The sequence below is a fragment of the Ursus americanus genome, chromosome 17 (genome assembly GCF_024610735.1).
Source record: "Ursus americanus isolate L20-20 chromosome 17, mUrsAme1.1.p, whole genome shotgun sequence".
NCBI classification, from domain to species: Eukaryota; Metazoa; Chordata; class Mammalia; order Carnivora; family Ursidae; genus Ursus; species Ursus americanus.
In genome coordinates this window covers 29,129,572-29,145,152 of record NC_142143.1, presented here as the reverse complement: position 1 = coordinate 29,145,152, position 15,581 = coordinate 29,129,572, and the positions used below count along the sequence as shown (strand labels likewise).

Here is a 15,581-nt window from a genome sequence, read left to right as displayed (position 1 = left end):
ACGAAGTCCCTGCCAATTTCCTGGTTCTCCACTTGTTTTACATGGTTCAGGAAGCCAGATAAATAATAGCCTTCAGGCTAGGAGGGAAATGACTCCACACCTCTCCCCATTCTTCTAGTCTCCTTCCTCTTTCATTCCTTCCCCTCTCAGAGGCATTCCGGACAGCAATTAGCCCAGTGATTTGCATTCCACAACAAGACTGCCATTACTCATGGAACTCGACACTATAGAATGCCATGATAAAGTTATTTTGGTACATTTTATCCTTTTACACCAGTAACTTTTCCAAGTAATTAAGAGATAGTACTTAAAAGAAAAAAAAAATAACACCTGCTTTTAATACTCAAATACATATAGACAGATGTATAACTACTAAACATTTAAAAGTTACAATCGACTGTCCTATTCTCCCTCCTCTGTAGACTTCTGTAGCTGTCATCTTAAAGTTCTTAACACCACCATAATCTAGCATCTTTTAATGATGACTCCAAAATTCTTTGTGTACAGATACAACTTTCAGCTAAACTATCATCTGTTTAGACCCCCAAAACCACTCAAAATGTCTTCCTTTTTAACTCCCTGGGGCATCTGCTTTATGGGGCTACCTGGTGTTGAGAACACTGGAGAGGCATGGCCAAAAAAATGTCAAAAAACGGTTTCCCGCTTTTCAGGACAAAGACCTTCACCAATACAGCCTCCCTTGGTGAAACATTCCATCTGAATGTACAGATACCCATCAAGAATGGAGACAGTGAGGGCAAGTCCAAGATTATGACACAACTCAAAACTGATAGCCTGGCTGTATGTAGAATTACAAGCAGAGCTCAGCACAACTCAAAAAAACCTCCAAAAGTGATAGTGACACCAGGACAGAGATCGCTAGCAAGAGTTCTAAAAATAGCCCATGATGGCAGCAAAACTACTGAGGTTTGAAAACATGACAGCGGGCTCCAAAATGCCTTTCTTCTTTGTATAAGAATGACTGGAAACAATATATCCCCATTCATTATAGGAAGAGATCAAAGACCAGGAAGGAGACATGTGCACACACTTACATGGGTTCCTTGGAAGCACACGGCACCTGATGAATCACCGCATAAAAAAAGAAACCAAGAAGGAACACTGGACACTGACTGAGGCTGACTTAAAGCTCTGCATAACAGCCTCTCTTCTTGGCAGGTCACAGTTGTTATTATCTAGCACAGCGATCACATAGATATTTTTTGAAAGAATATATTCATCCAAAATCTTAAATTTTCCACTCAAAATCTGAGATTTAAAAAAAAAGTCAGATACAACGTCATAACTTGAGCTTGCTAGGACGCCCTCCCAAACACTACAGAACCTTCACTGCTGGGGATTAACTCAACACCCATTTGCACTTAAAACTTTAAGGTTAAACTTCTGTAGTTTTCTCCTCTATTAAAAAAAAGATACACTAATCTGTAAAGAAGCCTTTTAGAAAAAGTTTATGTATCAATGGCATTTTGAAATAGAAGTAACATCCATTTCTATGGGCTTCTTAGTATTCTATTCCACTTAGTAAAATCTATCTATCCTACTCTTTAAAAGCAGGGACGGTCGAACTGTTTCAGAAAGAATTAATTTATATAGTACAGTTACAACAAAATATTTCTCATCTTCAACAGTGTCATTCAGCTGACATATTATTTTGCTGAACTTAAAAGAACGAGTGTCTTGTGATAAAATCTCACCACAAGCATATTACAGTTTCTAAGGAGAAACAAAACAAGCATTTTGCTGGAGCCCAATGTCGGTGGACTGGAGCTCCAGAGTAGACACGAGGCGCTCATTCAAGAGTCACGATGAGCCTCACAGGTGGAAGGTACTGTGCGAGAGCGAGCAACAGGAAGTTAACAGTTCCTGCTCGCACACCGAACATCACAGAGAGGTGTCAAAAAGGAAACAACAGCAAAATATGAATTTTTTAAAGTGTTACGAGAATTTCAAAAAGTAAAGCAGAGACCTAGGAGTCAATGGCATTAACTGTACGCATAGTAAGAAAAGACAAAGAATCCCAGATACCCAACCAGCCTCACAGAAAGGAGGCTAGAAGAAAAATTTTAATGAAGAGATAACAAACTACCAGAATCCTTTAAACCCAGTAATTACAAAGGATATAATGATGGATGAAGATAAAGGTGTTTATTGGAGAATTTTTTTTAAAAGATTTTATTTACTTATTTGACAGAGAGAGAGACAGCCAGTGAGAGGGAACACAAGCAGGGGGAGTGGGAGAGGAAGAAGCAGGCTCCCAGGGGAGGAGCCTGATGTGGGGCTCGATCCTAGGACTCTGGGACCACGCCCTGAGCCGAAGGCAGAGGCTTAAGGACTGAACCACCCAGGTGCCCCTATTGGAGAATTATTTAACATAAGAGAAAAATCTCAAAACCCAAACATCTAATAACAAGGAAATTAGACAGAGAATGGAATATCACAGTCATTAAAATGATATGAATGAAAAAAATATAATGACATGAGAAAATTATATAGTTTTCTTAAAAGCACACAATTATACTTACATTATCTCAAGCATGTTAATATGTGTACAAATTTTTTAAAGGATCAAAATTAAACAGAAGTAGATCAGAAGTGATTCTGTTTCATTTTTGCATTAGTCTATACTCCCCAGACATTACACCTCAGTGTTGTTACATCTTAAATTGGTAAAAGTTAAATTGCTAATAAGTCACTGTATTTTAGGATTTCCCTTTAAAACCATTAATAACCCTTTCCATTTTCAGTAGGGAATACCTTGCCCCCAAATCCCACAGAACCCAAGCATTTAAACAGGTTAATTTTTATAAATTGTGTAGAATAATACCTGGTGGGTAGAAAGCAATTACACAGGTGTTCATTTTATTCCATAATTTTAAATTCCCTTTATCTAAGTCAAAGTCACTACTGTGTTTTAGAGCTGGTCTATTTTTCATGGCACCCCAGCAAAAGAACATTAGCTTTTTGGTTTTCTTTTTTCTTTCTTTCTTTCTGAATTCTAACATCTCTTAAGAGACGATTGCTATCTCCCTCTGAGATTCTACTTCCTTCCCCAAAAAGAGCAAGAGGAAGAAATTCAGTCAAATATCGAGTTCCTCAAAGGGAAGACAGGAAATTAAGGAAGGGGGCAGAATTCTGAAACATGGTTAATTCTTAAGACACACCTACAAAAGTGTACTTCTTAACAGATTTTATTAAAGAGTCTCTCACACGTCAACATTTCATGGGATTGCACTCTCAACACTAAGAAGAACATATATTTATCCAGACCAAGAAATGGAGAAATCACATACCAGACTCTTATTAGGGAGAGCACTATATGTAATTATTTGGGGGAAAAAATGTCTTTACAGGTTTTTACGAGCTGCTTGGGGTGTGTGTGGAGGAGTGGTGGTGGTGTGGAAGATCCCAGGAAAACTCAAGAAACCAAAGATGGCGACCGACTACTCTACATAATAAAGGAATGAGAAGAAATTTGAACTTGCAAAGTAGAGGAAGACTTGCAGGAGAAATAAAGGCCCCTGTTTTCTTTTCAGTCAAGTCCACACTGCTCACTTATGTTTTCGTAAAAATTGCTTCTTTTACCCAAAGTAATACTGAATTCTGCATCTAAGCCACACAAGATGGTGAACAGACACAAGAACTGAATTACAGGTGGCACACCTGGGGTATCCACACACATAAACTTAGTCCATGTACGTATTCGTTTTTAGTTTTGACAAACATGTATGTGTGTAACATCCATGTAGAGAAAGAGATCTACAAGACTTTTTTTTTTTTTCCTTTTTAATATTAGCATCTGTTTTAGCTCCCCTACTCCACTCTCCACTCGGAGGCACTGGGGAATAGGTATCATTCGTTTTAGTTCCTAAGCCCACCTCCACAAATAATACTGCAATGCTCCAACTTGCTTCTTCACTTTCAGGTGTTATCACTGGCAATCAATACCATTCTTCCTCCCACTCCCAACACAAACAGTAATATTTCCTGAAGAACTTTTATCTAGAATATATAAAGAAACTACGACTCAATAAGAAAGGCAAACAACCTAATTAAAAAGTGAACAGAAGATCTGAATGGACACTATACATTACTGGAACCCAAAATGTCCATCAACACGTAAATGGACAAAGATAGTGTGGTATAGCCATACAAGCAAATCCTTGTATCAGTGATAACAAAAGCTGAGCTATTAAGATATACAGCATGGGTAAATTCCACATAACTATGCTCAATGAGAGCCAGCCCAAAAAGAACGCATACTGCATGATTCCGTGTACTAGAAAATTCAAATTAATCTCTAATGACAGAGAGCAGATGAGCGATTGCCTGGGGAAAGGAGTAGATAGAAAAGGGGAAGGGAGGGAAGATTACACAAAGGCACAAGAAAATTTTTAGGGGAATGGCTGTGCTCATTAACCTGACCATGGCGATATTTTCACGTAACAAGTTTTTCACTTTAAATTTCTGCATTTTACCGCACGTCAATCACTCCTTAATAGGGCTGTAACGATTTTTTTTTAATTATGAAAGAAAAAAATAGGACACAAACTAAATAGGAGTTCTGAACTCACATGTGAGCCTTTCTGACTATGGAGTTCACCGTAGAGTGATCAGACTGGGACTTTTTTTTTTTTTCCTTTTGGACAAACCCCTCACACAAACACAGAGCCAAGGCCAGAATCTTCAGGTCCTTTTCCCTGAGCTGGTCAGAGTCCTCAGAGAAGACACTTCAACTCTGGAGACTGAAAGCTAAGAGAGGGAAGGCAGCTGGGAATCTTTAAACTCAACACATTCTCACATTCTAGTATACTTTTGGTGGGGAGCAGAGTTAAATGCCAGTTATATTCCACTTCTTTACCTGGAAGTCTTAAATAAATACATTTATTGAAAAGCTTTAGATTATTTTCATGAATGAAACACAGCATATCACAGATGAAACATCAAATGATGATAAACTAGTTAAAAGACGAAATTAGAAAGCAAACCGAAAAGAATTAAATGGCTGAAAATTTGGTGGCAGAGCGGGGAAAGAAGATCTACAACAGCCACAAAATTTTTTTAAGTCAAAACTTCCAAGAAAAAAAAATTAATAAAAGTCCTCAACCTTGTATTTTGCACTTTTTTGAGGAGGTAACAAACCCAGTGATTAACCCAAGGCCACTTGGGGAAGGTAAAAACTCAAGGTAAAACTCAAATTTAAATCTGGAGAAATCTGAACAAAACATCATAGAATAAAAACCCAAATCAGAAAATTTGGGTCCAGTCACACATAGCATAAAGACATAGGAATACCGTACCACAAGACACACAGCTCCTGGGTGGCTCGGCTGGCTGAGCATCGGCCTTCAGCTCCAGAGTCCTGGGATCGAGTTCCACGTTAGGCTCCCTGCCTCCCTGCTCAGCAGGGAGTCTCCTTCTCCCTCTCCCTCTGCCTCCTCCACCTCATGCTCTCTCTGTCTCTCATATAAATGAATAAAATCTTAAAACAAAAAAAAATAAAATAAGAAAAATAAAACACACAAACCCAGACACACAGGCTCTGAGAAAGGCAGGTATTCCTAGCAAAAGGAGTGAGGCAGCAAGAGGTCCAGAAGCAAAAGCGGATCAGGTAGGTTCCATCATTCAATTACATATAAAAATACAGCACAGTTTAAGCCCAAATGCAGGTGAATTGAAACTTAACCCTAAATCCACTCTGCACAAAGGGAAGGGCTGCCGGATTGATGCTCGTTTTTCGGATACCAGACATTCAGAGAGTTCGATTCTAGGGGATCTCCTTTTCCTAGACATCGCCATCATCTCTTTCCCACGGCACTGACTGATCTTCCTTGTATTCAGTCCTGTACTTGCACTGCCACCCTTAAACTCTATAGCTCTCCACCAGGTATCAGTTGTCAGGACCGTCTAAAGACCCTGGTTTGTGATTCACTTTGTAAACAAAGAGTACTTCGAGCATCACTCACTTAACTTTAGGACTAAATAAGGAAGAATGACAGCAAAGAAACCGAAAATCTCGCATACGTCTCGGTGTTAGCAGGGCAGCACGGAGTATGTGCCAGTGTCATCCACATTGTGTCCCAGCAGGAAAAGATCATGCCCTAACCCATTTCAACTTTTACTGGTTTCATGGATTTCTGCCTTCACAGATTTCCTTTTATTTTTTTCACTGCCAAAGCCATTCTACGCTCCTCTTTTGATCAGAAATTTTAGCATGATTACTACTGCCATGTTAAAGCAGAAGCAAGTCTTAGAATTCCTTCTGCAGTAATACCTTACCAACAGTTAAGTCCATACAGTTTAGAAGAGCTGGAAGAACAATCACTGGAAAATGAATGAGCTTTGGAGAGCAACTTTTCTCAAGTGTTTTTTTAACATAACAGCTTATATACAAAATCTATGTAAATCATTAATTGCTTGAATGTTTGAAATTATGACTCATGTATTACATGAGCATTTAATATATATGATAAAGTCAAGTACAGGCTTTCCTTTCTTGACCTAAGAAAGGCAGTTAGAAGAATAACCACATCATACTACGCTTTAAACTTTAACAGAGACCATATATCTACACTTCTTCCTGACGCCTGCAATGATCCCACACCACGACGTGAGCAAACAGTTCATTCTCAGTCCACGGAAAAGCTCTCTTGGAAAAATTAGAACCTTCAGCAAACAAACATTTAAGAACTTAGTTCCAACAGTATTTCTATCAATAAAGAGCAACAACAAGAACATCACAGCTTAAATTTTAAACCGTAATATGTTTCAAATCACGGCATTTTACATCATGCAATACGTTAACGGACTACAGATCCAACAAACGCATCTTAAGAACCTCCATCCTGACGGAAGAAAAGATGTCACAGAACTAACAGAAAAATGAAATTGGTCACTTTAAGATATAAATTTTAGCTAGTATAATAAATTTTAGCTAGTACAATGACTCATTACAATCAGAACAGAACCTAAGAGACAAATTAATTACTAAACTGAAATTAACAAATGGAAGACTTCCTATACAGAAGCTAAATTCTACTGTCCTAGCAACATTCTATGGAATACAGTTGTCTTCCAAAAGTAAAACAGGTTGTCCTATGAGTCCATATAAGTTAAAACTGCCAAGGTAAAAAGGCTTCAGAAATTCATCAAGAAAAACTCCTCAACCTTATCTGCTTTACCTTAACAACCAAGCCATACAATATCTAAGTCCTAAATCAATACGCCAAAAAACACTGACTGGACATTTGCTAGATAAAGTTCTATATACCCTCAAGAACCCACGTGCTTATCTCAACTCTACTATATTATCTCCAAATGAAATTAATGACTAAGAAAAAAAGATTTATAATAAATGGAAGTGTATGACCCAGACTACAAATACAGAGAAATTCAGACAAGGAAGTTAATGAGTGATGACTGAGAAATGTAGACTAATGGTAAGTTTTGAAGGATGGGACCACTTACAAAGACAGACAAGATCAAGGGTCCTATCAGGCGAGAGGAAAAAAATAATGAAGTCACAGCAAAGGGAATGAGGAGAGTGCATACAGAAGACTGTCATGCAGCGGGCAGTCACCGGCACGAAGGTACTACAGCACTGCTCTCAACTCCAGGAACCGCAATTCACAGTTTGACCGACGTGAATAGCACCCCCTGGAGGTGTGCAAAGTGGTGACCCCATTAAGTAATATAGAAAAGTGGTGATCCTGTTAGGTAATATAGAAAAGTAACAGGTGGGATGATCCAAGAAAGGGGCTTCTGTGAAATAAGGGAGCAAAACACTAAACACATTTACATAGATTCCACCCATATTACTGTTATCAAAGGATGGGAGAAGAACCAAATGGGAAAACTGCATAAACCAGCAATCTTGGATTTTAGTTTTGCCCGTCTTCCCCTAAAGAATCCCCTATTAATATTTCTTGAAGCCGGTGTTCTAAAACACACTTTGGAAAATACTGAGCTACTTTATAAAAGGCCTTCAGAGTCAAGTTGCATGTTGATAAAGAGAAAAATGAGGAACCGTTAAAAGTTTTAGTGAAGAAATGACAGCAGGAAAGCAATTTAAAAACAAAAGAAAAAGTTCTGGCACAAATATGAAAAACAGATTAAAGCAGCAGATCTGAGCATTATGAGAGTAAAAGACTGTTTAATATCCTTCTGGGAGCAAATTCACTGAGTTAGTACAGTGAACAATAAATCCACACTGTTAATAATCAAGTTATTTAAAAAGCATCTTTTAAACAATCAAATCCTTTTTCAGATCTATTTTTCAGAAAGTACAACTTTTCCTTCTGACGTTACCAGGTCTTTACAGTAGTCATACCAGCTTACAGTTAGGCAGTACAATCTCAGATTTCACAATGTAAGCAAGCACTGGTCCATTCAAAACCATCTTTATTCTTTCCCCCAGAGGCCCAGGTGACAATAATATTAATACAAAGCAGCTATCCCAGAGGCTGAGATACCATATTCTTGGAAGTTATTGCACTTAGAAATACCAAATAATGTTTCTACCAAAGAGTTAACTAAAGACACTGCATACTGTTTAAAACAGTTAACACTATCCCAGGAAAAATTTAATAAAAAATATTTCAAAAGAACATGCTGAAAATTTTACCCATAGTGTATCTGGATCTCTCTGCCAGAAATCTTTATTAGTTTCGATTTCCATAGTCATTTGTAAATTATAACCCAGGAGTCCTAAATATATCCTAAAGCACAGCCAACAAGCCAAAGCTTTTGGAACAAACAACAAAAAAATGTTCAACACAGTCTTGAAATGGATTTACTTCGAAATTAATTTCATCATAAAATGTATTTTAAACACAATACAGGCTATTTAGTATCCTGTTATAATGAAGCAAAAACTGGTCTTAAATAATCTATATGCAGCATAGAGTATTAAATAAAATAGTTTAAAAAGTCAAACCAGTTCGCATCAACTGGACCTTATAGAAGACTGTTATACAAACTGTTATTTAGCATGTAAGTAAAAGAGCAGTAACTTCTGTTTCAACACACAGAGTAGTAAATTAGCAATTAGTCTTAGATCATTAATATTATTGAAAAATCATTAGGCACTAACCTGCTGCTTTTGAAGGAACAGCTGCTTGTTAACTGAAATTGGTAAGGACCACCACTTATCCAACAATTTATGTCCTTTTAGTCTGAAGGAATATCCCAAGTTTTTCCTTCTAACAAAAAATAAGAGCTAGAGTAAAGCATAAATACTCAGTGCTGTACTGACATAGAACGCATTATTTTTACCAAAGTAAGTCCCCATGTTCAAGTCATTTGGAAATGGCAGACACGGGCATGAAAACAAAAAGAGAAGAAAATTCTTTGTCTAGTTCATGACACTTAATAAGTAACCACAGATGGATGTTCTGAAAGAAGACAGTGAACACAGATAACAGAAGTATTTTCAATTTACCAGGTTTACAACTGTCACAAAAACCACCAATCCACAAATCAAGCGTGGCTTGATTTGAGTCAAAACTATTTGAAAAGCACTAACTCTGCTATGCTCGAAGTCAAATAAATCAACGCTGTTATAAAGGCATCTCTACTACATAATATAATTTTAACCTAGTTATAAATTTAACATGTTTCTCAAAATGCAGACAGCTGGGCCCCACCCCAAATCTGCTGAATCAGAGTTGCCGGGGCCATGCCAGGGACTCTGCCCGGTCAGTAACTCCCCCAGGTGACCCTCAGGCAGACAAACGGGGAGGAACCGCTACCTTCCTTGTGAGATTTATAAAAAGCTTTTGAATTTCAGGAACTAAAATCTCCTCGTTTGGGACCTTTGTAAACTAAATGTCATTACAAATTAACATTTCAAAAAGATTGATGGAATACATATGTTTGGCAGAAAAACAAGTGCATTAAAAAAATTATAGCCGAAATGAAAAGAAGAAACTTTTAGGATAGGCCTTTTTGACACAAGATTTAAGACAACCCCAGTCATTTCAAAGACCAACAGGTCTTTGCAAACAAAATTCCTTAAAGATAATCCAATCCACGATATTAAAAATATAGTATTTCAAATATGTTCAAATTCATTTTACTCAGCTGTTAATAAGTAGATCAGGGTATGAACTGTTTACATTACACCAAATATAAGCACTAGATTATATTTACACAGTTAAACCCAAACAAATCTGTTTATATTCCAGTATAAAATTTACCCTGGTCAGAAACTGATTTTTCATAAAATTACATAACTTTCACAAATGCACATAAAAACATGCATAATGGAAAGAGCAATGGAGTAAAAACAAGAAGCCACCTAGAGTCCAGTACTGGCTAATCTAGCTGCTAGCTCTGTGACCTTAGGGCCTAAAATCATTTTACCTATCTGGGATGGATAGGGGAAGGTACAACTACCTATTTTACTAATCTCACAGGTCCTATTTACTGTGAGACTCAAATGAGGTAGTATGTGATATATTCCGAAATATTGCAAAGCACTTTATAAATCAAAAGCATTATTACTAAGAGAGCAAAATTTGAGAGACACTATCTTTAGGAGCCTGCTGTAAAACAGACTATTATAGAAACAATGAAGAACATAAAAATTACCTTTCAGAGTCAATTACATATTAGACATTACCGCGTACTTGTAAATTACAAATAAAATACACATGAATTCACTTCAGTTACCTGACCAATGTTCCCATTTATAACAGACCTATTTCACGCATAAAGACAGAAATGAAATCAGATGGGCCACCAACTGATAACTGTCAAAAACTAGTCACTAAGTATACTATTCTCTTAATTTCCATAAATAAAAATTTTTAACAAAACAATGTATGTGTGTGTTTATGTAAAACATCTGTAAAAGCTAAAAAATGAATCTTTTAAAAGTTTTTTTCTTAAAAAAAATTTTTCCCATAACAACCACTGAATCATTTGCCTTCAATGTTACCACAGATTCTATATATTCCAAAATAACCTACTCACAGTACCCTTTTTTATATCACGATACCTACTAGAAAATAATATTCCCCTCCAACTGGACAAGTAATGTTTTAATCAAGGTGCAAAAATTTAATTCTTAAGTTTCTGCTTCCTGATATTTTTACTCCTTTATTGTGTTGCTCATTCATTACAAAATTCAAGAATTAAAAAGTGAAAACAACCAATTTAAACTGCTTGTATATGTAACAAAGTAAGAAAAAAAGGGGCAAATACTTTTGTTGTTGGCAGTACATAAAACACTGATAGCTGTAATTGGCCATTCCTCTTAAAACCTGTTGATCTAATACAACTCTGTTCACATGGTAAGAGACTGTTTCATCCAATACGAAGTTAACATGTGTGTCAGAAAAAGGCATTTAGTAAATTTAACCCCCAAATCAAAGATTCTATCAATTATGCATAACAATGTATAATTACTCTGCATACATCAACCTAATTCAAACCTAAAATCAAATAATGTCCTTAACATGGGGCCATATTCCACAGACTGAAAAAGCATAAGCCACTCTTTCATCTCAAGCAAATTTTTTTTTTAAGAATTTATTTATTTATTTGACAGAGATAGAGACAGCCAGCGAGAGAGGGAACACAAGCAGGGGGAGTGGGAGAGGAAGAAGCAGGCTCATAACGGAGGAGCCTGATGTGGGGCTCGATCCCACAACGTCGGGATCGCGCCCTGAGCCGAAGGCAGACGCTTAACCGCTGTGCCACCCAGGCGCCCCAAGCAAATTTTTTATTCAATTTTAACTTAGTAAAACATCCATAACGTAGTAGCTTATGCTTTACAGTGGTCTATGAAGAAATCGCAAGTGTTCAATTAAAACGTAAATGCAGACAGAAGGGAAATACTATCTTGTGGTCAGTAATGAAAACTGTATTTGGTAACTTGGACACATTCATTCATTCATTCCTTGAGAGCTAAATCTTTGATTCTTCATGTTACATCTGTAGTCACAATTATCAAAAAGCATCCTGTGCCTAAAGAGATAGTGTACCTTAAATTTTTTTATTTGGGAGAGAGGGGGACAGGAGGCAGCATGTGGGCAGGGAAGAAATTCAGCTGTCACTACAGCATTTATTTTCTAAGCATTAAAAACTCCATTTATTTTTGTATGAGATGCATTTGAGAGGAGCCATATATAGAAACCACCTTTCCCAACGTGGTCTTTAATAACTTTGAATGTACCTACTCCTGCTGCAAGTCCTCATTTGTATCATCTAAAAACAAGTAATTATAAAACTCGCAGTAAAGCCATAAAAGGAAAGCTGTTGGAAGATGAAAAACAAACCAAATTACTATAACCTTACTCAAGGTTAATAATTTTGGATATTTTGCATGTTTCCTGTAGAATCTGTTAATAGCACAAAAGCTAAAAACAAACTGTAAAACCACTCTCATGCCAGTAGGTACCTTGATTTGGCGGCAGTACATAGTTTTAAATATCTATTTACAATGCAGCTACTTCCTTATTTCTTTTCCTAAGTAGGTCCAGACTAACATTACTCCCATTATCATAAGCACAAATCAAAACTAGTTTCCCACCTCATCTCAGAATCCTACATTAAATCTCAAACTTTAATGAAAAAACCAAGACTTCCTACATAATTGCAGGAATTCCCCATTAATACAGAAAAACAGACAATTTCACCTTATATGTCTAAACGGGGATGTCATAATGATAGCCGCTGCCATTAAAATCAAGAAGGCATACTCTGAATTTTTACCATTTTAATAAAAAAAAATCACGAAATTTTAAATTAAAGGTGGCGCTCTGTCCTCAACTCACCCGATTGTGACTCACTTTTGCAGACTATATGGTAGGAAATAACAGTTACTTTTCAAAGATCTTTGCAGTTACACCCAAACCAAAATCAGGACAGAGATCCACCCTTAATTACAGCAATTTAACTGTCTCATCCAAAGCAAGGTAGAAACTAAAACGTCCCCCTGAAATCATGGCTAAATAAGCCCATTTCACACACTAGTTTTTAAAGGTTCCCTGTAAGAAAAACGTTTCTATCTACTTCAAATCTGAACGCACCAGATGAAAAAGAAAAAAGGGGGGGTACCCCAATGAAACACACAAGTACAAAAAGCAGACTCTCCTCCAATCCCTCTAATTCCCCCAATCCGCCTCTGCCACACACAAGGACAGGGAGTCTGGGGAAGGCTAGCAGCAGGGCAAGCGGTAAAGGCCCTTTATTGACTCACGTGGGCCACCATCCAAAGGGTTACACACCCTCTGCTCGAGGACAGCCTCATACAAAGCAGATCCTTAAAAGTACTTCTTATTATAAAATACACCCACGTTGAGCAAGAGCTTTATTTTAAAATAAGACTGTCCTCAGGTGGGGGAGGTTATACACAACAAAGGCTTCCATGTTGAAAGGCAGTCCAGATATATCCATATACCTACACACATAAGAAAAAAACATCCATATAACTAATTCATCATGAATAGCAATCGATACCAACAGGAGCCGTTAGATTATTAATAAACCCATAAAAGTAGCATGCATAACAGCTAAAGGTGATTGTTTGCTGCGCTGTAACCCCAGGAAAAGGTAAAAATAAGCGTGTGGAGTAGGATCCAGCCCTCCCCAGACTTAGAGACCCCCTCAGCCCTCTCTTAGTACCCCCTGCCCCCCGCTCAGTGCCAAGCACCGCGGCACCGCACAGGATGCGAGCATTCCCAGCGCTGCCGAGTCCCGCAAAAAACTGGTGAATGAAATGCGCACGGAGACCAACCTGGCTAGTGACCGCGGCGCAGAACCAGGGGTCGCTAACTAGCTTAGCCACAAGATTCTCCAGCAGGATGGGATAAAGAGCACACCCCCCGCCCCCGCAACTAGAATGCGGTTCTTTCTTATTGACCCTTTCCAAAGAGGCAGTGGAGGACCGCACGGTTTTCTGGTTTTGTTTTTTTTTTTCCTTTTCAACTAAGTCCACAAATCTGAATCGGAAGCAACCGTGAACATCCTGGGGGGCCAGGCAGGAGACACCGGAGAAAAGCGAGGCGACTAACTCCCGCGGAATCACCGTCCGGTGTGACAACGCATCAATCAACCAGCCCCGGCCAGGGGCCGACGAGGGGCCCCCGCCCTCAGCCCGCGAAGCTCCAGTGGGGCCGAAGTCGGGGATTAGAGGGTGACCCTCCCGGGGCGCGGGGAAAGAGTGCCGGGCACCGCTGCCCTCAAGGTCACCACACGCCGGGGCGGGGGCGGCCAGCGGCAGGATGGGCTATGGCGCGGCCGAGGCGGCTGGAAGAAGCCGAAGAGCTGCGGGTGTAGACACGAAGCCCCACCGAGCCCAGTGCCCTGGTCTCTGGGCGGGGACTCCCGGCCGGACCCGGCGCTGAGGCGCACGCCGAGGAACCCGCTCACCTTTATGCTCTCCCAGGGCGGGCGCGGCAGGAGACAACCTGCGAGGGGTGCCCCGAACGCCCCCGCCAACTTCTTCGGACTGCGCCGCAGTCCACTGAGCACCCAGCGGTCAGGACCCCCGCCGCGACGCCCCGACCTCGGCGTTCCACCCGGCCTCCCCCGCAGGTGACCTGACCCGCCGCCACCGCCGCGGGCGGGCGGCAGCCGCCACTCACCTCGCCCGGCAGCAGGAACCATTTTCCGAGGGGGGGGGAAGGTAAGGGAGGCTGCAGGAGGGTCAGGGGGTGGGGGGAGCGGTGAGGGGCAGCGGGAAGCACGGAGAATGGGGGCTCGGTCCTCCGATCGTCCGCAGCCGACTCGCAGGGCTCGGGGCGCCACGCGGAGGTGCGGCTACACCTCGAGGATGAGGCGGCCGCAGAGCCCAGAGGCTCGGCGTCCACCAGCCGGGGCTCCCTACTCACGCTGCACTGCGAGGAGGCGGCGGCGGAGGAGGAGGCGGCGCCCAGCCCGGCCCCCGCCCAGAGCCCGGCAGCCGCCGAGTGGCCGCCCGCGTCCCCGCAGGACCCGCCTCCTCGGATCCGCAGAGCCGCACACAGGGCGCGCCGCGCTCAGCACGGGCAGCTCCGCCAGCCTCACGCCGCCGTCCTCAACAGCAGCGGCGGGCGGGGTGCAGACCCCTTAGTGAGCACCGCAGCACGGTCCGCTCCGGGCGGGGCCGCGGCCACCCGAGAGCGGACGGCCGAGCACGAGGGGGATGCGCAAAGCTTCGGGGCAGGGGCCCCGTTTGCACCGGGTGGCCCGCAAGATTGCCGGGGTAGGCGAACGCTCACCCGTTCTGGTCTGGCGCTCCCTTCTTTCCACACCCACACGCCTCCCGCTCCACGCTGGCGGCGCAGCTGCTCCCACTGCCACTGCCGCCGCCGCCGCCGCCGTAGCTCGCGCCGCCGCTGCTGCCGCCTTGGCTGGGCGCGGTCACGTGACGCAGCCCGCGGGGAGCCTGGGGGCGGGCAAGCGCGCGCGCGGAGGAAGCGCGGCTCGGACGGGGACTAGGAGCCGAGCGCCGTGGAGAGGGCGTTTAAGGGGAGGACCCGGCGAGCGCGTCCCCAGCTGGCGAGCGCGCGCCCGGCGATTAGAACTTGCCGCGCGGTCGGGAAAGGGTGTCCGGAGTGAGGGGCGGGGGACTCGCG

The 15,581-nt window shown here is 41.4% G+C and overlaps 1 protein-coding gene across 13 annotated transcripts in view; it reads right to left on the bottom strand.

The window, feature by feature from the left end:
* ATP2B1 (ATPase plasma membrane Ca2+ transporting 1) overlaps window positions 1-15,366 on the bottom strand; it is a 125,351-nt gene extending 109,985 nt beyond the window's left edge. For 10 of the 13 annotated variants that reach the window (XR_015727141.1, XR_006776510.2, XM_045779914.2 and 7 more), the window contains exon 1: window positions 15,225-15,366. The gene's annotated coding sequence lies outside the window, so the exon portion shown is untranslated. Of the gene's footprint in view, window positions 1-9,109; window positions 9,219-14,609; window positions 14,874-15,224 lie in introns of those variants that run through there. The other 3 variants (XM_087868867.1, XM_087868868.1, XM_087868866.1) reach the window with 3 other exon arrangements.
* Window positions 15,367-15,581: the final 215 nt, after the last annotated feature.